The sequence below is a fragment of the Triticum dicoccoides genome, chromosome 3A, assembly GCF_002162155.2.
Source record: "Triticum dicoccoides isolate Atlit2015 ecotype Zavitan chromosome 3A, WEW_v2.0, whole genome shotgun sequence".
NCBI classification, from domain to species: domain Eukaryota; kingdom Viridiplantae; phylum Streptophyta; class Magnoliopsida; order Poales; family Poaceae; genus Triticum; species Triticum dicoccoides.
Window position 1 is genome coordinate 497607766 of NC_041384.1, and position 23645 is coordinate 497631410.

General features: G+C 48.3%; 1 non-coding gene across 1 annotated transcript; it reads left to right on the top strand.

Moving 5' to 3' along the window:
- Positions 1-8735: 8735 nt before the first annotated feature.
- On the top strand, positions 8736-8816 carry TRNAL-CAA. The gene has a single exon. It is a non-coding gene; the product is annotated as a tRNA-Leu (tRNA).
- Positions 8817-23645: the final 14829 nt, after the last annotated feature.

The window sequence follows — 23645 nt, forward strand, 5'->3', positions numbered from 1 at the left end:
TGCAATACCTTATGTGCAGTTCTATCTCCAGCGTGGTGTCCTCCATAAGCCTCGCAGTGACACCTGCGTAGGATCTGTTCCTATTCATGCTCAGGTACACAACGTCTAATAACACCATTGCTACCTCTTGAGCATTGCGTTGGTTTTCCCCGAAGAGGAAGGGATGACGCAGCAAAGTAGCATAAGTATTTCCCTTAGTTTTTGAGAACCAAGGTATCAATCCAGTAGGAGGCTACGCGCGAGTCCCTCGTACCTGCACAAAACAAATAAATCCTCGCAACCAACGCAAATAGGGGTTGTCAATCCCTATAAGGCCACTTACGAGAGTGAGATCTGATAGATATGATAAGATAATATTTTTGGTATTTTTGTGATAAAGATGCAAAGTAAAATAAAGGCAAAGTAAATAGCAAAGGAAATAACTAAGTAGTAGGAGATTAATATGATGAAGATAGACCCGGGGGCCATAGGTTTTACTAGTGGCTTCTCTCGAGAGCATAAGTATTCTATGGTGGGTGAACAAATTACTGTTGAGCAATTGACAGAATTGAGCATAGTTATGAGAATATCTAGGTATGATCATGTATATAGGCATCATGTCCGAGACAAGTAGACCGACTCCTGCCTGTATCTACTACTGTTACTCCACTCATCGGCCGCTATCCAGCATGCATCTAGAGTATTAAGTTAAAAAAAGGAGTAACGCCTTAAGCAAGATGACATGATGTACAGGGATAGACTCATGCAATATGAAGAAAACCCCATCTTGTTATCCTCGATGGCAACAATACAATACATGCCTTGCTGCCCCTACTATCACTGGGAAAGTACACCGCAAGATTGAACCCAAAGCTAAGCACTTCTCCCATTGCAAGAAAGATCAATCTAGTAGGTCAAACCAAACTGATAATTCGAAGAGACTTGCAAAGATAACCAATCATACATAAAAGAATTCAGAGAAGATTCAAATATTGTTGATAGATAGACTTGATCATAAACCCACAATTCATCGGTCTCAACAAACACACCGCAAAAAGAAGATTACATCGAACAGTTCTCCACAAGAGAGGGGGAGAACATTGTATTGAGATCCAAAAAGAGAGAAGAAGCCATCTAGCTAATAACTATGGACCCGTAGGTCTGAGGTAAACTACTCACACTTCATCGGAGGGGCTATGGTGTTGATGTAGAAGCCCTCCGTGATCGATGCCCCCTTCGGCGGAGCTCCGGAACATGCCCCAAGATGGGATCTCATGGATGCAGAAAGTTGCGGCGGTGGAATTAGGGTTTTGGCCCCGTATCTGATCATTTGGGGGTACATAGGTATATATAGGAGGAAGGAGTACGTTGGTGGAGCAACAGGGGGCCCACGAGGGTGGAGGGCGTGCCTGGGGGGGTAGGCGCGCCCCTACCTCGTGGCCTCCTCTTTTGTGTCTTGACGTAGGGTCCAAGTCTCCCGGGTCTTGTTCGATGAGAAAATCACGTTCCCGAATGTTTCATTCCGTTTGGACTCCGTTTGATATTCCTTTTCTTCGATACCCTAAAATAGGCTAAAAACAGCAATTCTGGACTGGGCCCCCGGTTAATAGCTTAGTCCCAAAAATAATATAAAAGTGGATAATAAAGCCCAATAATGTCCAAAACAGTAGATAATATAGCATGGAGCAATCAAAAATTATAGATACATTGGAGACGTATCAAGCATCCCCAAGCTTAATTCCTGCTCGTCCTCGAGTAGGTAAATGATAAAAACAGAATTTTTGATGCGGAGTGCTACTTGGCATAATTTTAATGTAATTCTTATCAATTGTGGTATGAATATTCAGATCCGAAAGATTCAAGACAAAAGTTCATATTGACATAAAAATAATAATACTTCAAGCATACTAACTAAGCAATTATGTCTTCTCAAAATAACATGGCCAAAGAAAGTTCATCCCTACAAAATCATATAGTTTAGTCATGTTTCATTTTCGTCACACAAGAATGCTCTCATCATGCACAACCCCGATGACAAGCCAAGAAATTGTTTCATACTTTAGTAATCTCAAACCTATAAACTTTCACGCAATATATGAGCGCGAGCCATGGACATAGCACTATGGGTGGAATAAAATATAATGAGGGGGGTTATGTGGAGAAGAACAAAAAGGATAAAGTCTCATATCAACGAGGCTAATCAATGGGCTATGGAGATGCCCACCGATTGATGTTAATGCAAGGAGTAGGGATTGCCATGCAACGGATGCACTAGAGCTATAAATGTATGAAAGCTCAACAGAAGAAACTAGTGGGTGTGCATCCAACTTGCTTGCTCACGAAGACCTAGGGCACTTGAGGAGGCCCATTGTTGGAATATACAAGCCAAGTTCTATAATGAAAAATTCCCACTAGTATATGAAATGGACAAAACAAGAGACTCTCTATCATGAAGATTACGGTGCTACTTTGAAGCACAAGTGTGGCAAAGGATAGTAACATTGTCCCTTCTCTCTTTTTCTCTCATTTTTTCCTTTTTGGGCCTTTTCCTTTTTTATAGGGCATTTTTGTCTTTTTTTATTTATTCCTCACTTGGGAGAATGCTCTAGAAAATTATGATCATCACACTTCTATTTATTTACAACTCAATGATTACAACTCGATACTATAACAAAAGATGACTCTATATGGATGCCTCCGGCGGTGTACCGGGATATGCAATGGACCAAGAGTGACATGTATGAAAGAATTATGAATGGTGGCTTTGCCACAAATACTATGTCAACTACATGATCATGCTAAGCAATATGACAATAATGAATGTGTCATGACGAACGGAATGATGGAAAGTTGCATGGCAATATATCTCGGAATGGCGATGGAAATGCCATAATAGGTAGGTATGGTGGCTGTTTCGAGGAATATATAAGGAGGTTTATGTGTGAAAGAGCATATCATATCACGGGGTTTGGATGCACCGGCGAAGTTTGCGCCATCTCTCAATGTGAGAAAGGGCAATGCACGGTACCGAAGAGGCTAGCAAGGATGGAAGGGTGAGAGTGCGTATAATCCATGGACTCAATATTAGTCATAAAGAACTCACATACTTATTGCAAAAATCTACAAGTCATTCAAAACCTCAGTACTACGCACGTGCTCCTGGGGGATAGATTGGTAGGAAAAGACCATCGCTCGTCCTCGACCGCCACTCATAAGGAAGACAATCAAAAAACACCTCATGTTTCAAATTTGTTGCATAACGTTTACCATACGTGCATGCTACTGGACTTGCAAACTTCAACACAAGTATTTCTCAATTTCACAACTACTGAACTAGCACGACTTTGATATTATTACCTCCATATCTCAAAACAATCATCAAGCATCAAACTTCTCTTAGTATTCATTACACTCTTAAGAAAATTTTACTAACTTTGAATACCTAGCATATTAGGATTTTAAGCAAATTACCATGCTATTAAGACTCTCAAAATAATCTAAGTGAAGCATGAGAGATCAATAGTTTCTATAAAACAAATCCACCACCGTGCTCTAAAAGATATAAGTGAAGTACTAGAGCAAAACTATATAACTCAAAAGATATAAGAGAATCACATAGAGTATTCTAATAAATTCCAAATCATGTATGGCTCTCTCAAAAGGTGTGTACATCAAGGATGATTGTTGGTTTTCGCTGAAGAGGAAGGGATGATGCAGCAAAGTAGCGTAAGTATTTCCCTCAGTTTTTGAGAACCAAGGTATCAATCCAGTAGGAGGCTACGTGCGAGTCCCTTGTACCTGCACAAAACAAATAAATCCTCGCAACCAACGCAAATAGGGGTTGTCAATCCCTATAAGGCCACTTACGAGAGTGAGATATGATAGATATGATAAGATAATATTTTTGGTATTTTTGTGATAAAGATGCAAAGTAAAATAAAGGCAAAGTAAATAGCAAAGGAAATAACTAAGTAGTAGGAGATTAATATGATGAAGATAGACCCGGGGGCCATAGGTTTCACTAGTGGCTTCTCTCGAGAGCACAAGTATTCTACGGTGGGTGAACAAATTACTGTTGAGCAATTGACAGAATTGAGCATAGTTATGAGAATATCTAGGTATGATCATGTATATAGGCATCACGTCCGAGACAAGTAGACCGACTCCTGCCTGTATCTACTATTATTATTCCACTCATCGGCCGCTATCCAGCATGCATCTAGAGTATTATGTTAAAAACAGAGTAACGCCTTAAGCAAGATGACATGATGTAGAGGGATAGACTCATGCAATATCAAGAAAACCCCATCTTGTTATCCTCAATGGCAACAATACAATACATGCCTTGCTGCCCCTACTGTCACTAGGAAAGGACACCGCAAGATTGAACCCAAAGCTAAGCACTTCTCCCATTCCAAGAAAGATCAATCTAGTAGGCCAAACAAACTAATAATTCGAAGAGACTTGCAAATATAACCAATCATACATAAAAGAATTGAGAGAAGATTCAAATATTGTTCATAGATAGACTTGGTCATAAACCCACAATTCATCGGTCTCAACAAACACACCGCAAAAAGAAGATTACATCGAATAGTTCTCCACAAGAGAGGGGGAGAACATTGTATTGAGATCCAAAAAGAGAGAAGAAGCCATCTAGATAATAACTATGGACCCGTAGGTCTAAGGTAAACTACTCACACTTCATCGGAGGGGCTATGGTGTTGATGTAGAAGCCCTCCATGATTGATGCCCCCTCCGGCGGAGCTCTGGAATAGGCCCAAGATGGGATCTCGTGGATACAGAAAGTTGCGGCAGTGGAATTAGGATTTTGGCTCCATATCTGATCATTTGGGGGTACGTAGGTATATATAGGAGGAAGGAGTATGTCGGTGGAGTAACAGGGGGCCCACGAGGGTGGAGGGCGCGCCTGGGGGGGAGGCGCGCCCCCTACCTCGTGGCCTCCTCTTTTGTGTCTTGATGTAGGGTCCAAGTCTCCCGGGTCTTGTTCGTTGAGAAAATCACGTTCCCGAAGGTTTCATTCCGTTTGGACTCCGTTTGATATTCCTTTTCTTCGAAACCCTAAAATAGGCACACAAAAAAGCAATTCTGGGCTGGGCCTCCGGTTAATAGGTTAGTCCCAAAAATAATATAAAAGTGGAAAATAAAGCCCAATAATGTCCAAAACAGTAGATAATATAGCATGGAGCAATCAAAAATTATAGATACGTTGGAGACATATCAACCATCTAAAGGTGTGGGTCATCCCAGAAGTAATGTCTTAAATCATAGAAAAACTTTTTCTTTTGCTGGTATGTGAAACTAGGTGGTATAAATTTAGCAACAATGTAATTAGCATAATCAGCATACCATGGAGCAGTACGAGAAGCATTTATGATAGCTAATTGTTCATCGGGAAAGCTATCATCAATAGGTAGTGGGTCATCAAGAACATTCTCTAACGTAGATAAGTTGTCTGCAATGGGGTTCTCAGCTCCCTTTCTATCTATAATATGCAAATCAAATTCTTTTAGTAGGAGAACCCATCTAATAAGTCTAGGTTTAGCATCATTCTTTTCCATAAGATATTTAATAGCAGCATGATTGGTGTGAACATTTACTTTAGAATTAACAATATAGGGTCTGAACTTATCACAAGCAAATACAACTGCTGAAAATTCCTTTTCAGTAGTGGCATAATTTCTCTGGGCACTATCTAGAGTTTTACTAGCATATTGGATAACATTTAATTTCTTATCAACTCTTTGTCCTAGCACATCACTTATAGCATAATCACTCGCATCACACATAATTTCAAGGGGTAAATTCCAATCTCGTGGCTGAACAATAGGTGTAGAAATCAAGGATTTCTTAAGTATTTCAAATGCTTCTACACAATCATCATCAAAGACAAAAGGAACATCCTTTTGTAAGAGATTAGTCAGAGGCCTAGAAATGTTTTAGAAGTCTTTATTGAACCTCCTATAAAAACCGGAATGACCAAGGAAACTTCTTATACCTTTAATGACCTTAGGACACGACATCTTTTCAATAGCATCAACTTTAGCCTTATCAACTTCAATACCTATTTCAGAAACTTTATGCCCCAAGACAATACCTTCATTAACCATAAAGTGGCACTTCTCCCAATTCAAGACAAGATTAATTTCTTCACATCTCTGTAAAACTCAATCAAGTTTGCTTAAGCAATCATCAGAAGAAGTTCCATATACAGAGAAATCATCCATGAAAACCTCAACAATCTTTTCACAAAAATCAAAGAATATAGCAGTCATACATCTTTGAAAGGTAGTAGGTGCATTGCATAAACCAAAAGGCATACGTCTATAAGCAAAGGTACCGAAAGTGCAAGTAAAGGTGGTCTTTTCTTGATCCTCTTTCGACACAAGTATTTGAGAGAAACCAGAATAACCATCTAGAAAGCAAAAATGTGTATGTTTAGATGATCTTTCTAGAATTTCATCAATAAAAGGTAAAGGGTAATGATCCCTTTTAATAGCTTTATTTAATTTTCAAAAGTCAATTACCATTCTATAACCTGTAACAATTCTTTGGAGGGTCAATTCATCTTTATCATTAGGAACAACAGTAATGCTTCCCTTCTTAGGGACACAATGGACATGACTTACCCACTGGCTATCAGCAACAGGATAAATTATACCTGCCTCCAGAAGCCTTAGTATTTCATTTCTTACCACTTCTTTCATCTTAGGATTTAACCGTCATTGGTGATCAACAACCGGTTTAGCATCCTTCTCCAATTTTATTTTGTGCTGGCATAGAGTGGGACTAATGCCCTTGAGATCATCAAGAGTATATCCAATAGCAGCACGGTGCTTCTTCAGAGTTTTCAATAATTTCTCTTCTTCCTGCTCTGAAAGGTTAGCACTACTAATGACAGGATATATCTTCTTTTCATCAAGATAAGCATATTTAAGTGTATCAGGTAATGGTTTAAGCTCAAACACGAGATCACCCTTGGGTGGATGAGGATCCCCTAGAATTTCAACAGGCAAGTTGTGTTTCAAAATAGGTCCATGTTTAAAGAGTACTTCATCTATTTCCCTTCTTTCATTCATAAACATATCATTTCCATGGTCTAACAAATATTGTTCTAAAGGATCATTAGGAGGCACGGCAATAGAAGCAAGACCAATAATTCCATCTTTACTGGGCAATTCTTTATCATGGGGTTGTCTACGAAATTTAGCAAAATTAAAATCATGAGACATATCCCCTAAACCAACAGAAACAATATCCTTTTTGCAGTCTATCTTAGCATTAACAGTATTCAAAAAGGGTCTACCAAATATAATGGGACAAAAGTTATCTTGTGGGGAAGCAAGAACAAGAAAATCAGTAGGATATTTAATTTTTCCACACAAGACTTCAACATCTCTAACAATCCCAACCGCTGAGATAGTATATCTATTGGCAAGCTTAATAGTAGCATCAATATCTTCTATCTCAGCAGGTGCAATATCATGCATAATTTCTTTATATAAGGTATAAGATATTGCACTAACACTAGTACCCATATCACATAATCCATGATAACAGTGATCTCCTATTTTAACAGAAACAACAGGCATGCCAACAACAGATCTATGTTTATGTTTAGTTTGGGTTTAGCAATTCTAGCAGCTTCATCACAAAAGTAAATAACATGCCCATCAATGTTATTGACCAAGAGATCTTTAACCATAGAAATACTAGGTTCAAATTTAATTTGCTTACAGGGTTTGGGTGTTCTAATATTACTTTTGTTGGCCACAGCTGAAGCTTTAGCATGATCCTTTATTCTAACAGGGAAAGGTGGTTTATCAATATAAGCGGTAGGAACAATAGGATCAACATTATAAGTGATAGTCTTTTCTTCAACTTTAATAGGTTCAACTACCTTTACTTCAATGGGAGGATGATATTTAAGCCACTTCTCCTTAGGGAGATCAACATGAGTAGCAAATGATTCACAGAAAGAAGCTACTATCTTGAATTCAAGTCCATATTTAGTGCCAAATTCATGAAAAACTAAATTCCGTAATGGAATGGTAGGATTAAAAAAAAGGAAGTGTGGAAAAAATGACAAGAAGATATTGGAACATTAATTTGAAAGAGACCTCTCTCCGAGACAGTGCCCAGATCGTTACGCCTTTCGTGCGGGTCGGAACTTACCCGACAAGGAATTTCGACCCTTTTCTATCAGATAGGAGGGGCTCTTGTACAAAATAGACTTACTAAGTAATAACCCCATAGAATCTATCTATATAAAGATAAAGAGGCAATCGTGTCAGGAAGCGGGTTTTTCTTTGGCCAAAAGGTACTTCGAACTTGGAACGAGCATGCTTAGCTTTCGACTTTTCGGGAATATATTGGCGGATGAATTAGTCGCCGAGGAGAATAATAGAAACTGGATCAAAAAAAGCAGGAATAGATTTTTTGAAAAAGATTGGAAAAAAGTAAGTAGAATTATATTCAAAATAAAAGAAAGGGGCTTTTCGTAAGAAAACGTGGATGAATACTTGCTGTTTTCTAGATTTTTGATCGGATTAGTTTCTTCTTTATTTGTAACAGTTCTCTACTTGGGCGGGTGGAATTTATCTATTCCCTATATATCCTTTTTTGATTTTTTCCAAATGAATAAAGCAGTTGGAATTTTGGACGTATGATCATTACCCTTCAACCGGGTTATTCTATTCCACTTCTATTCATGGAATACGATTCACTTTCAAGATGCCTTGATGGTGAAATGGTAGACACGCGAGACTCAAAATCTCGTGCTGAAGAGCGTGGAGGTTCGAGTCCTCTTCAAGGCATAATATGGAGAACACTTAGCGGGATTATTAGGACTTGGGTCTCTTTCTTGGGCGGGGCACCAAATTCATGTATCTTTACCAATTAACCAATTTCTTGACGCTGGGGTGGATCCTAACATCGGTATCCATAAAAGACTTAACACAATCAAACTTAGGTGTTATACCTGACTCCTTACCTTCGTCGAGTTCCCAATCTCCAGAGTTGCATTTAATTCTTTCCAATAAATCCCATCTGAATTCAATAGTCTTCATGATAAAAGAACCAGTACAAGAAGTATCGAGCATGGAGCGACTATTGAGAGAAAGCCGAGCATAAATTTTTTGAATAATAATTTCTCTTGAGAGATCCTGATTGGGGCATGAATATAACATTTACTTAAGCCTCCCCCAAGCCTGAGCGATGCTTTCTCCTTCGCGAGGCCAAAAATTATATATATAATTACGATCATGATGAACCAGATGCTTATGATAAAACTTCTGATGAAATTCCAATTTCAATCGGTTGTAGTTCCATGATCCAATATCATCGCATAGCCTAAACCATGTCAATGCCTTTCCCTTCAAATATAAAGGAAAGAACTTCTTCTTGATAACATCCCCGGTGTCGGGGGAAACTGATCCACGAACACCTATGGGGCCGGCGGACCGGGCCCCTTTCGGTTCGGCAGGGGGCGGAGATCGCACGAAGAGCAGATCGAGGCGAAGCACACGAGCAGTTTACCCAGCTTCGGAGCTCTCCGGAGAGATAACACTCCTACTGCTGCTTGTTTGATTATCTTGTGTTCTTGCTCTAGAGAGAGAGCATAGTGTTTTTCTGGGTTACGAATGAGTCGAACTTCGCGAACCAGTCGAACCGAACCCCCTCTACATTGCGCATGGGCCTCCTTTTATACGCTAAAGGGGTCACCGACAGGTGGCAACGCAGAGAAGGGTACAAATGTAAAAAGTGAGGTGGTTGGTACAGTTACTTGTACAGTGCACCCTACCTAACCCTGACGGCAGGGGACAAGGGCATTAAATGCCCGTCTGAGTCGCCCAAACAATGCAGAAAAGGACCGTTAGGGGCGCCACCATTCGCCACGATGGCGATCTTGTCAGCTTTGCATGCCACTGCGCACCGCTGGCTGCACAGCCTCCCGCCACGCGTGCCTAGAGGCCCCCAGAGCGACATGTTGGTGGATGCGCTGGAGCGTGGGCACAGAGTGGCCGCCTGCCGCGGCAAGCGCCTTGCCGCTGCTGTTATCTTGTCGGGTCCGGAGGCTTGTCGCTCACCGGGCCTCGAGGTACCTTGGTTGGTCTTCCCGGCAAGCTCCTCTTGCCGGGGCCTTGTTGCCTTGCCGGAGCGCGTGGCGCGTCGCGGCAAGTTCCTTGGAGTGCCTCGGTTGGCCTTCTCGGCAAGCTCCTCTTGCCGGGGCCTTGTCTCCTGAGCTTAAATACTTTGTTCTTGAATGGTTCCAAGGGAACCACGGAGGATCTTGGTGTTAGCCCGGCAAGCCTTGCCGCGGGGTGCTGCAACTGCCTGTGCACAAGTTCGGGGTACTAGGGTAACCCTATTCTAGTACACCGACAGGAGCCCCCGGGCCTGGGCCAGACACGGTGCCGAGCACTGTTGGGCCAGGCCCAAGACAGGGCACGGGCACATGTGGACTGGGCCACGCCGAATCTCGCTCCGTATCCACCGCGCTCTCCCCTAACGGCACGCGTTGAATGCGGCATCGTGGGAGAGATCGTGGGTGGTTCTTTATTCGGAAGGGCGAAACGTCCGCCCCGTCCCTCTTTATAAGCAGAGGATGCAATGCTCCTGGAGTTGTTCAAATGCGACCCCCAGCACCCATTCACGCTGCCGAGGGGCGTCGTTCCATTGTGCAACAATTCTTCGCTTGACCGGATCCGCGCCATGATGCCGTTGTGCGATTCACACGGAATCGTTCCAACTTGGCAAGAGCCTGCGGATGACGTCGTGCAAGCATTCTTCGACAACTTGTAAGAAGGGCCGGTCCACGCTGACGAGCAGAAGAGCCTCACCCGTGACACCACCGACGAGGAGCTGCAGCGCATCGCCACTAGGGCGGAAGAGGTTGCGGACGCAGCTGCCGCGGGCGTGTTCGGGTTCACTGTGGAGGAGGCGGAGGCTGCAGAGGCGGCAAACCTCGCCGAGCGCGCGGAGTTCATTGGCGAGGAAGAGCGTGCCGGTTCTGAAGCTGAGCCGAGCGAGGCCGGCGAGGAAGAGCCCGAGCCTTCAGAAGGCTTGCCGTAGGCGGAGCCCCCGGCCCCGCCAAGAAGGCGTCTTCGCAGGACCGTGGACGTAGCGGGGTGGCAGCCGGGTCAACAGCCGCCAAGCCGTGCGACACGCTCTACTGCGGCAAGCAATGTTGCCGCGGGAGTGCCCCACGCAGCAGCGGCAACTGGAGCGGGATCTTCCCGGGCCACCGCCACCGCCCCCGCCAAGCGGGCAAGGGATCCTACTCCTCCGCCTCGCCGCACCGGAAGGGAGCCGGACTTCGATCTTTCCGCGCTCAGCTCCGACGAGGAGGAAGAAGAGTAAGTTTCTTTGGTGCTCTTGTAGTTCTTCAATCTTGCTGTTTTTATCTTGTATCTGACTTGCTTCAATCTGGACTCCTTTCTTTTCAGGACGCTGGCCCAAAGAGCGGCGAAGAGGGCCAAGGCCGCGGTGATTGTCATCGAAGATGACCCCACCGTGTCAGCAGGGGGTGGGTCCGAGACCACCTTGACAGACCCGGCAACCACTCCTCAAAACAGCCCCCAGCGCAGCCCCCAGCGTAAGTTCATAGTTAGCTTTCTGCTGTCAGGCACGCATGAGTGCTTTTTCCTTTGTTGATATCTTGCTTGTTGATTTGTGTAGGAGCAGAGCAGCCATATCAGGAGCGCCCGGAAGCTGGTCCCGAAGTGCCATCTGCTTCGACTACGCCGCTAAGGGAGGAGTTCCCGGTAAGGGAGCGCTCTCCGGCAAGGGAGAACTCTCCGGCAAGGGGCAGCACCGTCGATCCTGCAGCGGCCGAGACCGCAACTGCAGATCTTGGCACAGGTAATTCACTTGCCCAAAAACTTTCCCTTGGGTTCTTCTTCTTCTGATTTTCTTCTCTTGGATTTTTGATTGAGTTTTCTCCCTTCTTCGTTCTTCAGACCCATCTGCTGCTGAGCCAATGGAGACACAGGGCGCCGTCGAGGAAGGGGCCGGTGCTGATGAGACCGCCGGCGAGGAGGCCGCCAAGGCTGCCGCCGCAGAAGCCGGCGAGGGGTCGGGCGATCGCACTGATGACCCTGAGGCCGCAGGAGCGCCAGGCGCTGCACCGACCGTCGATCCCTCTGCCGCTTCTGCGGAGCCGGGCTCCGAGGAGCCCCAGCCCGGCGCCTACTTGAAGGCCGGTGACGATATCTTCATCAAGCTACCCTGGGCGTCGAGCTCCAAGGCACCGGTCGAGGGGGAAACTTTCGATGAGGAGGTGCTCGCCTCTGTTGGATTGTCGTTGGTCGATGCGCTCAGCAGCAGCAGTGGCGAGCCTGAGGAGGAGCAGCTGCTGCGGAAGCTGCTGTCACTCTACCGCGCACGGCAAGCCAAGCTGGCTTCCCGGGAAGCGCTTGTCGCGAAGGCGGGAGTTGACATGGAGAAGCGCGCGGAGGAGCTCCGGGGCCACAATCAAGAAGCTCTCCGGTCCCTGGCACAGGAGCGGGAGCGACTCGACGAGGAGCGCACGGCCTTCCTTCTCGAGAAGGCCAAAGCTGAGGAGGAACAAAGGCTGGCCGCCGAGAAGCAGTCCGCGCGAGAAGGCGAATTGGTGCAGCGGAAGGCCAACCTCGACAGCTACGAGGAGGAGCTCTCCGAGCGCGAGCAAGCACTTGGCGGGGTGCTCAAGGAGGCAAAGGACGCTACCGCAATCGTAGAGGCTGCCAAGAAAGAGCTGGAGGAGAAGGTGGCGCAGCTGGAGGCCAACATCGGGAAGAGCGGCGAGGAGCTTGCCGCGCTCAAGCGTGAACGTGAGAAGGATGCTGCCGCCCACTGTGAGCTGCAAGGTCTTCTCGCTGAGAGGGGCAAGGAGCTCAGCGCCGCCAAGGATTCCAATGCGATCCTGGAGTTGAAGCTGGCCACGCTGATGCAGACGCTGGCGGCCACCAAGGAGCGGGAGAAGACCTTGTCGGAGAAGGTCAAAGCTGACAAGACGCTGCTGGAGAGCATCGCAGTTACCCAGAACTCGTTCAGAGATACTGTGGAGCACTGGACCGAGGGTCTGGTGAATATTGCTGCAGTCATCAACGAGGAGCTGGCGCAGCTGGGGATGGAGGACTTTGGGTATCCCTCCGACGAGAATCTCCAACCCAGCGCCAAGCTCAGCCTGTTCTTCAAGGGCGTGGCGACGGCACTCCAGCGGCTCCGAGAGAGGATCCCAAAGCAGCTGGCCGACGAGTCGCGCAGGATTTGCGCGGGGGCTCTCCAGAAGGTGCTGATAAAGGTGGCCTTCCGCAACCCAGGCCTCAACCTTACCAACGTCCTCAGGTCCTTGCCGCCCGACGCCGATCTGGATGCGCTCAAGGCCCTTGTCGCACCCATTGTGGACAAGGTGAGCGAGATCAAGAGGGTTGAGGGCGATCGTGTAGACTAGGCCGCCCGTTTTCTATTTTCCCTTGTCGCTGCTAATCATGTTATGAAAACAGTCTGTTAGAGCTGCGACAAGTTATCTTGTTATTTCTGTTATCAATTGCTATGTTATTTCCTCTACTAGATTCTTTCCTTTGTATGTTTTTACCCTACGCTTCTAGGGAACTTGTCGGCGCAGGCGCCCGAGCCGCGAGCGCTGAGTGCGGAACGTCAGCAGCCTGCTGGCGGCGCTGCTTCCGACACGAAACCTTGTCGCGACTAGATGCAGCACACTTAAGTTGTTGAGCGGACTCGAAACAAAGTAAGGGCGCAACTAGCCATGAGTTGGTTCCTCCGTGCACAGGTTTTACATACAAAGCAGGGTCGTTTGCTTCCCGGCAAGGCAAAACTTTGCTTGAACGACGCCTAGTCCATACCACAATCTTCTCCTTCCCCCCGACAAACTTGTGTGCGAGGGAACCCTCTTTTCCTTTGTTGAAAAAGAAGAAAGAAGAGAAAATAATGATATGGAGCCCTTCGGCTCGTTATTGCTTACCGGATGTAGGTGCTGCACAAAGTGTCAGATAACGTATGCAAGAAAGAAACTAATGCATGAAATGGACAAGTTGTGTGGAGCACATGGGGTTCTATTTATGCACGGGATCTGCGCCCGGCTTTGTACAAAGGATTACATGCAACAGCGGCAAGACTTGTACAAAAGGTGGTTACCGGAACGGGTTCCGGCAACCGCGCCCTACGGGAAAAACTTACAAAGATGTTCTATGTTCCAGGAGTTGCTCACCGGAATGCCATCTTCGGTCTCAAGGCGGACAGCGCCGGGCCTTGTGACTCGTTTCACCCGATAAGGGCCATCCCACTTCGGCGTCAACTTGTTGGAATTCTTGGCGGACTGAACGCGCCGAAGAACAAGGTCGCCTTCCTCGAAGCTTCTGGCTTTAACTTTGCGGCTATGGTAGCGGCACAAAGCTTGCTGGTATCGAGCAGCTCGTACAACAGCCTGAAGACGATCTTCCTCAAGGAGCAGCGCGTCGTCTTGTCGCAGTTGTTCTTGCTCAAGCTCATCATAAGCAAGCACTCGAGGCGATCCGTATACGAGTTCCGTGGGGAGAACTGCCTCTGCTCCATAGACTAGAGCGAAAGGCATCTGGCCAGTGGCTCGATTTGGCGTCGTTCTGATCGACCAAAGAACCACCGGCAGCTCCTCGATCTAGTTTCTTCCGCACTTGCGCAGCCTGTCGAAAGTTCTGGTCTTGAGCCCGCGCAGCACTTCAGCATTTGCCCTCTCTGCTTGACCGTTGCTTCTTGGATGAGCAACAGAAGCGAAGCAGACCTTGGCGCCAAGGTCTTGGACGTACTGCATGAAGGTGCGGCTCATGAATTGCGTGCCGTTGTCGGTGATGATCCTGTTAGGGATCCCGAAACGGCAAACAATTGACCTGAAGAACTTGACTGCTGACTGTGCTGTCACCTTCCTCACTGGCTGCACTTCCGGCCACTTTGTGAACTTGTCGATTGCGACATACAAGTACTCAAAGCCCCCGACAGCTCGGGGGAAAGGGCCGAGGATATCGAGCCCCCAGACCGAAAATGGCCAGGATAAAGGGATCGTCTGGAGAGCTTGAGCTGGCTGGTGTATCTGTTTGGAGTGGAACTGGCATGCTTCACACTTGGTTACTTGTGCAGTTGCATCCTGGAGGGCTGTCGGCCAAAAGAAACCTTGCCAGAAAGCTTTGCCAGCAAGTGCTCTTGCGCCAATGTGGTGGCCACATATGCCTCCATGTATCTCTGCCAATAGCTTTTGTCCATCTTCCCGGCAAATACACTTCAATTTCACACCGTTGAGTCTTCTTCTGTACAGTATGCTATCGACAAACTGGTACATACTTGACTGCCGGGCTACTTTTTCCGCTTCTTCTTGCTCTTCGGGAAGTTCTCCTGTCTGAAGGAAATGGACAATCTGCTGTGCCCATGCTGGAGCTTGTGGCTCGACAACAAGGACTAAAGGCACATCTGCTGCTGCGGGAACATCCGCTTCCACGGCAAGGACTTGCGGCCCTGCCGGAGCTTGATGTTCCCCGGCAAGCTTGCCGGAGCAAAACTTGTCGGGAGCGTCTGCTTCAACGGAACAAACCATAAGGCTTGCCGAAGCAGACTGCCCCTCAGCAACCTTGGTGTTGATCTTGGGGACTTTCTTGGCGGCGGCTTCGGGGAGCTCTGCCGGAAAGTAGTCACCAGAAATCAACTTCCTCTTCTTGCTTTGTCCAGTTGATGGTGTTACGGATGGTTGAGTCAACTTGAGCACAAAGATCACTGGTTCCACAGGTAACTTTAGTGCGGCGCACTTTGACAGGCCATCAGCAATGTCATTCTGAGCTCTTGGGATATGCTCCATCTGTAAGCCATCAAAGTGCTCTTCTAGCTTCCTCACTTCATCAACATATGCTTCCATCAATGGACTCTGGTAGTTCTTGTTCACTCGGCGGACGACAAGCTGTGAGTCACCCCTGACAATGAGCTTCTTGATCCCAAGGTCTGCTGCAATTCTGAGACCGGCAAGCAATCCTTCATACTCTGCAGTATTGTTGGTTGCTTGCTCCTTGGGAAAGTGCATCTGGACTACGTACTTGAGGTGCTCTCCGGTGGGCGCAACAAGCAGCACGCCCGCACCGGCGCCTTGCAGCGAGAAGGCACCATCAAAGTACATCAGCCACTCTTTGCTTGCCTCTTTGACGGGGATGCTCGTCTCTGGAATTTCTTCATCTTGTATTGGCGTCCATTCTGCTATGAACTCTGCCAATGCCCTGCTTTGGATAGTTGAAGTGCTCTCAAACTTGAGGCCAAAGCTTGACAATTCCAGCGCCCACTCGACAATCCTGCCTGTCGCTTCTGGATTTTGCAGTATCCTCTTCAGCGGAAAGCGAGTGACGACTGTGATCTCATGTGCTTGGAAGTAATGGCGCAGCTTTCTCGAGGCCATGAGGAGGCCGAAAAGCAACTTCTGCACACCAGAGTACCTTGATCTAGCCCCCTGTAGAAGGGAACTGACAAAGTAAACTGGACGCTGCACCATTCTCTTCTGCATCTTATCATGCTCCTGCGCAGATCCATCTCTGTTGGGACCAGAGCTTGTCGGCGAAGCCCCCTGCTTGTCGCTGGATGCATCTGCCGTGGTTGCTGGCTCATCATCTGCCTTCCTCTCCGCCACTAACACAGCACTAACCACTTGATTGGTTGCCGCTATATACAGCAGCAACTTCTCTTGCGGCTTAGGTGCGACAAGTATTGGAGTGGAGGACAGGTACCTCTTCAAGTCCTGCAGCGCAGCTTCCACCTCCGGAGTCCATTTCATTGGACCTGCCTTTTTCAAAATTTTGAAAAATGGCAGGGCGCGCTCAGCAGATCTAGAGATAAACCTGCTGAGAGCAGCCACGCAACCGGCAAGCCTTCGTACATCCTTGACGCGCTTTGGTGCTTCGATCTGCTCAATGGCCTTGATCTTGTCGGGATTGGCTTCAATTCCCCGCTGAGACACAAAGAACCCGAGAAGCTTGCCGGATGGGACTCCAAACACGCACTTCTCGGGGTTAAGCTTGAGGTTGATCCTGCGCAGATTTGCAAATGTCTCGTCTAAATCTTGAATCAGGGTCGCCCTGTTCTTGCTTTTGACCACTATGTCATCCATGTAGGATTCCACATTTCTGTGCATCTGCGGCTCAAAAGCGTGGTGGACTACCCTTGCGAATGTTGAACCAGCATTCTTCAAACCGAAAGGCATCCGTATGAAGCAGTACGTGCCACATGAGGTTATAAATGCGGTTTTCTCTTCATCCTCTTCTTCCATGAAGATCTGATGGTATCCTGAGTATGCATCAAGAAATGAAAGCAAATCACATCCGGCTGTGGAGTCAACAATCTGGTCAATGCGCGGCAAGGGAAATGGGTCTTTGGGACAAGCTTTATTAACATCAGTGAAGTCAATACAAAGCCTCCATTTCCCGTTAGCCTTGCGCACAACAACAGGATTGGCCAACCATGTGGGATGGAGCACTCCTCTGACAAGGCCTGCTGCTTCCAACTTCTTGATTTCTTCTGCGATGAATTCTTGGCGCTCCACTGCCTGTTTCCTGACTTTCTGCTTGACGGGGCGCGCATGAGGACAGACGGCAAGGTGGTGCTCAATTACTTTCCTGGGAACACCGGGGATATCAGACGGTTGCCACGCAAACACGTCGACATTCGCCCGCAGGAAAGCAACGAGCGCGCTTTCCTATTTGGGGTCAAGAGTGGCGCTGATGGTGAAGGTACCACCAGCGCCGTCCTCCTTGGTGAACACCTTCTTGGTCTCAGGTGGAGCTGTCATTGCCTTCTTACAGTTGCCGGTGGAGCTCGATGGTGCGTCCTCGACGGTAGCGCAGCACTCCGAAGAGGTGCGCTTGCCAGAGTGGGCATCAGAACTCTTGCCGGACTTGGTCTTCTTCTTCCCCCCGGGAGCTTCAGCGGCAAGTGTCTTGCATTCTGCTGCGGCTGCCGCTTCCCGATAGATCTTGTCGGCACAGATAAGAGCATCCTTCTTGTCGCCAGGGACAGAGATGACACTTATCGAGCCTGGCATTTTCAGTATGTTGTACGCATAGTGAGAGGCTGCCATGAACTTGGCGAGTGCCGGACGGCCAAGGATTCCATTGTAAGGTAATGGAAAGTCAGCAACATCAAATGTGACCCTCTTAGTCCTGAAGTTCAGCTCGCTGCCAAATGTTACCGGCAACGTGATCTTTCCCTTCGGCTTGCTTCTTCCCGGGTTGATTCCTTGAAATGTACCGGTCTCTTCGAGCTCGCTGTCAGGGATCTGGAGTTTCTGGAGCAGCGCGGAGGAGATCAGGTTCAAGTCGGCCCCGCCATCAACTAGCATCTTAGTGACCTTGAGGTTGCGGATTGTTGGTGAAACCAACATCGGCAAGCACCCGACCGCAGTTATGCGATCAGGGTGGTCCTCAATATCAAAGATGATAGGCGTGCCGGACCATTTCAGAGGCTTGCGTGACTCGACGGGTGGTTCTGCTGCATTAACTTCCCGCACCCACTGCTTGAGCTGGCGGTGCGAGGTGTGCAGAGAAGCACCACCGTCAACGCACAGGACCTCTGTGGCTTTCTAGAACTCCTGCTCATCAGTCTCCTCATCATCCATGTTTTCATCGTCGTTGTCATCTTCATCCTTGTCGCGGCCGCGAGGAGGCCTGTCTCCTTGCCGCTGCTTGGCCTTGCCGCGGCGTCCTCCTCGGCCGGGACGTTTCTTGCCGGATCCCCCACCACCTTCCTGGGCCTTCTCCTTGTCGCGCCGCTCGTATTCAGCTTTCTGTTGCTCAACAAGCTGCTCGACTTTCTTACAGTTCTGGAGATCATGGCCCTTGGTGCGCTGGATCTTGCAATACTGCTTGTTGGTGTCGTCCTGCTTGTCGGCGACCGCCACCTCCGCAGCAACCTCCTTGCCGGAGTCACCAGCTTTGGCTTCCTTGGCGCCACCACCGTTGCCGGACTGCTCAACAACTAGCACCTCTTTGCCTTTCCTCCTTCTGTTGTTCCGCCGCCGGTTTTTCCTTGCCGGGGTAGCATCTTCACTGTCAGATCCTCCCGCTCCTACATTCTCTCCGGGGAGTCTCCTCCCTTCCTAAGCACGTGCACACTTGTCGACCAGTGCATATAACTCACTGATGTCCCTGATTTTGCACATCGCCATTTCCTCCTGCATCCTGCGGTTTCGCACGTTCTGATGGAACGCGCTGATCACCGCGGCAGGGTGGACGTCTGGAATGTTGTGCTGCACACTGCTGACTCTCTGAATGTACTTGCGCAGGGGCTCTCCTTCCTTCTATGCGAGCAGATGAAGATCACTCTCCTGGCCATGAGGCTTGTGTCTGCCTGTGAAGGCGCCGACAAACTGATGGCACAGATCAGCCCAAGAGGATATGGAGTTGTCCGGCAAGTGCATGAGCCAGGACCTGACGTTGGGCTTGAGTACCAGCAGGAAGTAGTTGGCAAGGATCTTGTCATCCCGTCCCCCAGCAGCCTGCACCGCAATGGTGTAAATGCTGAGGAACTCCGACGGATGCGTCTTTCCGTCGTACTTCTCCGATACGTCTGGCTTCAAGTTCTTCATGCTGGGCCACTGGACTTGCCGCAGCTCACGAGTGAACGCAGGGCAACCTACCGCGTATGGCAGATCGCCTGGTTCCCCTGGCGCATGCATGTCAATAGAGGGCCCAGCGCGCTTGTCGGATTGACGTCGCGCTTCTCTTTGGCGCTCGATGCGAGTTCGAGCGTCTTCTTGTTGTCGATCATGAAGAACTTGGCGCTGATCGCGACGAGCTCGTGGATCCGAAGATGCGGTGGAGTCGCTGTCGAGGTGGATCCGGCGAGTCGGCGATCTTGGCCTTCGGCATGGTGATTGCATGGTAGTTGCACCTCCACCCATTTCGTCGCCACCGGCTCGCGCCCGGCAACCCTGCCGCGGCGGCGACGCGCTCGGCCGCCGTGGAGTGTCGCCGTTGGCGTAGCCGATGAGACTCTGAATGGTGGCCCTCCATTCGTCGATCTTGTCCGACGTCGGAGGGTAATCTAGGAGAAGTTGAGCTCGCGCCAAAGCTTCTGCTGGAGTGGTGGGTGGCAGTGGCGGACGGCGCGAGGAGCGGGACGTGCTCGGACTTCTAACTATGTTAGAAGGAGCAGTATCCTGTCCAGGCGACCGTGCCCCGCTCGTGCCAGCACGCTGGCGTGCATGCTGGTCTTGAGCGCCCCGAGATCCACCAGCTTGGTCTTGGCCTATCATGCATATGGCACTGCAAGTGCCATGACGCTGTTGGTCTTGCGCCTCCTGAGAGTGGCGTGGAACATGTACAGTCGCCGAGGTTTGTGCAGCCTTGTTCTTGGACCTGGCAGCATCATGAGCTTCCTCGTCGACGTCCATTCTTCCGCCGGCGTCCATTCCACCACCCGTTTGCTCCAACGGTGGCGGAAGTGACGTGGACGGAGCGGCTGCCGCCGAAGTCTTCTTCTTCGGTGGCATGTTGATGAAGGGAATGAAGATCTAGCTCGTGTGAACGCCGGATCAGGTTCACACAATCTCGACGCCTCCCCTACCTGGCGCGCCAAAGATGTCGGGGGAAACTGATCCACGAACACCTATGGGGCCGGCGGACCGGGACCCTTTCGGTTCGGCGGGGGGCGGAGCTCGCACGAAGAGCAGATCGAGGCGAAGCACACGAGCAGTTTACCCAGCTTCGGATCTCTCCGGGGAGATAACACTCCTACTGCTGCTTGTTTTATTATCTTGTGTTCTTGCTCTAGAGAGAGAGCGTAGTGTTTTTCTGGGTTACGAATGAGTCGAACTTCGCGAACCAGTCGAACCGAACCCCCTCTACGTTGCGCATGGGCCTCCTTTTATACGCTAAAGGGGTCACCGACAGGTGGCAACGCAGAGAAGGGTACAAATGTAAAAAGTGAGGTGGTTGGAACAGTTACTTGTACAGTGCACCCTACCTAACCCTGATGGCAGGGGACAAGGGCATTAAATGCCCGTCTGAGTCGCCCAAATAGTGTAGAAAAGGACCGTTAGGGGCGCCACCGTTCGCCACGATGGCGATCTTGTCAGCTTTGCATGCCACTGCGCACCGCTGGCTGCACAGCCTCCCGCCACGCGCGCCTGGAGAGGCCTCCAGAGCGACACGTTGGTGGATGCGCTGGAGCGTGGGCACAGAGTGGCCGCCTGCCGCGGCAAGCGCCTTGCCGCTGCTGTTATCTTGTCGGGTCTGGAGGCTTGTCGCTCACCGGGCCTCGAGGTACCTTGGTTGGTCTTCCCGGCAAGCTCCTCTTGCCGGGGCCTTGTTGCCTTGCCGGAGCGCGTGGCGCGTCGCAGAAAGTTCCTTGGAGTGCCTCGGTTGGCCTTCTCGGCAAGCTCCTCTTGCCGGGGCCTTGTCTCCTGAGCTTAAATACTTTGTTCTTGAATGGCTCCAAGGGAACCACGGAGGATCTTGGTGTTAGCCTGGCAAGCCTTGCCGTGGGGTGCTGCAACTGCCCATGCACAAGTTCGGGGTACTAGGGTACCCCTATTCTAGTACACCGACACCCGAGCATACCTGCAAGCTTAAATAGATTAGGTGCAAATCGGGATGTAATGTTAGCTAGCAGTTTCTCTATCATTCCCGAAGGAATATCAAAGTAAACATTTTCAGTAGGTTTAGTAGGTTGATGAGAAAATCTTTGCTCTACAGGTCGGGGTTAAGATACCCCGAACAAGCCCCTCAAAGGACTACTTTCCATAGTAACCAGTGGCAGTAAATTTCAGCACAATATATAAATTTTTCCTTACCAAAGGTGCTTCACTCCCCAGCAATGGTGCCAGAAAAGAGTCTTCATGACCCACAAGTATAGGGGAACTATCGTAGTACTTTCGATAAGTAAGAGTGTCGAACCCAACGAGGAGCAGAAGGAAATGATAAGAAGTTTCAGTAAGGTATTCTCTACAAGAACTAAAATTATAGGTAACAGATAGTTTTGTGATAAGGTAATTCGTAAAGGGTAACAAGTAACAAAAGTAAACAAGGTGCAGCAAGGTGTCCCAATCCTTTTTGTTGCAAAGGACAAGCCTGGACAAACTCTTATATAAAGGAAAGCGCTCTCGAGGACACATGGGAATTATCGTCAAGCTAGTTTTCATCACGCTCATATGATCCGCGTTCATTACTTTGATAATTTGATATGTGGGTGGACCGGTGCTTGGGTACTGCCCTTCCTTAGACAAGCATCCCACTTATGATTAACCCCTCTTGCAAGCATCCGTAACTACAAAAGAAGTATTAAGGTAAACCTAACCATAGCATGAAACATGTGGATCCAAATCAGCCCCTTACTAAGCAACGCATAAACTAGGGTTTAAGCTTCTATCACTCTAGCAACCCATCATCTACTTATTATTTCCCAATGCCTTCCCCTAGGCCCAAATAATGGTAAAGTGTCATGTAGTTGATGTTCACATAACACCACTAGAGGAAAGACAACATACATCTCATCAAAATATCGAACGAATACCAAATTCACATGACTACTTATAGAAAGACTTCTCCCATGTCCTCAGGAACAAACGTAACTACTCACGAATCATATTCATGTTCATAATCAGAGGAGTTTTAATATGAATAAAGGGTCTAAAAATATAATCTTCCACCGAATAAACCAACTAGAATCAACTACAAGGAGTAATCAACAGTACTGGCAACCCACAAGTACCAATCTGAGGTTTTGAGACAAAGACCAGATACAGGAGATGAACTAGGGTTTGAGAGGAGATGGTGTTGGTGAAGATGTTGATGGCGATTGACCCCCTTCTGATGAGAGGATCGATGGTGATCACGATGGCGATGATTTCCCCCACCCGGAGGGATGTTTCCCCGGCAGAACAGCTCCGCCGGAGCCCTAGATTGGTTTCGCCAAGGTTTCGCCTCGAGACGGTGGCGCTTCATCCCAAAAGCTTTATTATCATTTTTCCAGGGCGAAAAACTTCATAGAGCAAAAGATGGGCACCGTAGGCCTGCTAGGGGGCCCACAAGGCAGGGGCCGTGCATAGGGGGTAGGGCGAGCCCCCACCCTCGTGGATGGTGGGTGGCCCCCCTCTGGTGCTTTTTTCACCCAATATTTTTATATATTCCAAAACTGACTTTTGTGGAGTTTTTGGACTTTTGGAGTTGTGCAGAATATGTCTCTAATATTTGCTCCTTTTCCAGCCCAGAATTCCAGCTGCCGGCATTCTCCCTCTTCGTGCAAACCTTATAAAATAAGAGAGAAAAGACATAAGTATTGTGACATAATATGTAATAACAGTCCATAATGCAATAAATATCGATATAAAAGCATGATGCAAATTGGACGTATCACGTGTCAAGCACACTAGCTCGCTCCCCCAAAACTCCCGCCTCTGCATCCCTTGCAATCTCGAAAATATTTACTGACTTGAAGGTTTTAATGTTTGATAGCACAAGATTAGTATGTGCAGACCGTGTGCGATGTCTGTTACTCCCGCTCTGCTTCAGCCCCTTGATTCAAATTTTCAGTAGCCCCAACATTTTCAGTAGCCACTACAACCCTCGCAATCTCAAAAATATCTGATCGCCCTTGATCCAAATTTTTAGTAGCCTCGCCTTGTTACTCCTGCCTAGTAAAATTTT